The sequence below is a fragment of the Nicotiana attenuata genome, unplaced genomic scaffold (genome assembly GCF_001879085.1).
Source record: "Nicotiana attenuata strain UT unplaced genomic scaffold, NIATTr2, whole genome shotgun sequence".
Lineage (NCBI taxonomy): Eukaryota > Viridiplantae > Streptophyta > Magnoliopsida > Solanales > Solanaceae > Nicotiana > Nicotiana attenuata.
The window spans coordinates 1,027,975-1,029,251 of NW_017670285.1; positions in this window are offsets into that span (position 1 = coordinate 1,027,975).

Here is a 1,277-nt window from a genome sequence, read left to right on the forward strand (position 1 = left end):
GGAAGTCCATAACTCTTTTTTAAATTATTAATTTATATAGTTTTTATCTCTTAACTTCAAAACTATGATTCTACTTTTGATTTTTCTTTGTGTGATACTCACTTCTCATAGTGAATACTTCGTATTTTAATAGTACATTTTTCTTTGACCAACATTTCTTTAGTTATGGAGTAGATTATAGAAAACAAAAGTTCAAATGCATCTTTACGTGATTTGGACATGCACTGTGAGATGGAGGATGAGAAACGCAAAGAGTGTTTAAACCACAAGGTGCGCAAAGTTCGATTATAATAAATCAATTTCTATAATTTTACGTTCAGTTTGTTTTACACTTCTAAAACTATAATTTGGTTTGAGTTCTCAAAGCCTAACCTTCTAAAGCTACAATGTATTTAGTTGCAAACATTTTTGAAACAAAGCCAGCTCCTTCATATCCAACAATTTAGCTATTAATGCAGGTAAATGAGGAACTGCTATATATTATCAATAACGAGTGACAGAATGAAGGTTTGTGGTAGAATAAATAATATAATTTCTTTTTTTTAAAACCTTAACTAGCAATTTTGAGTTCGAGATACTTAAAATAGAAATTTTTGAATGAAAGTGCTTCATCCTTAAAGAAATTTATGCAGTATAAATCTGAACTAGTCAAATCAGTGAATTCCAGTTATCACAAATTAAAAAGAAAGAGGGGGTGGAGTCCGAGGTTTGCGGGACAAGCTAGTAAATTGGCTACAATCTCCAATGGTTTTTCTTTAGAAAAACTATACAATATATTTCTCTAAAAATTAATAACAGGAAATATATATATTTTTTTATATTACTCCCTCCGTTTCAATTTAGATGACATATTTCACTTATCTGGAGTCAATTTGACTAAACTTGTAGCAAAATTCGATTAATTCAACTCAGTATTTTAAAATTAAAATTTAGATATTCAAAAACTATATAAAAAGTACTATAAGTTGTAATTTTCTCATGTTAATATGATTAAAAACTATATTTTAAATTGTTGGTCAAACTTCACGCAATTTAATTTTCGATAAGCGAAATATATCATCTAATTGGAAACAGAGGGAATAATAGTATAGGGATTTTTACATTCATATACACTATTTGAAACCTTATTACCCTCCCTACTCAAGTTTCAATTTAATTGCATGGTCATATACAATTTACCAATTATATACAAATAAGTTTTAAATGAGTATCCCTTTATATTAGGAATTGAATAAGGAATATCAGTTATTTTCTTATCCCTTTATACTTGCCCCCCC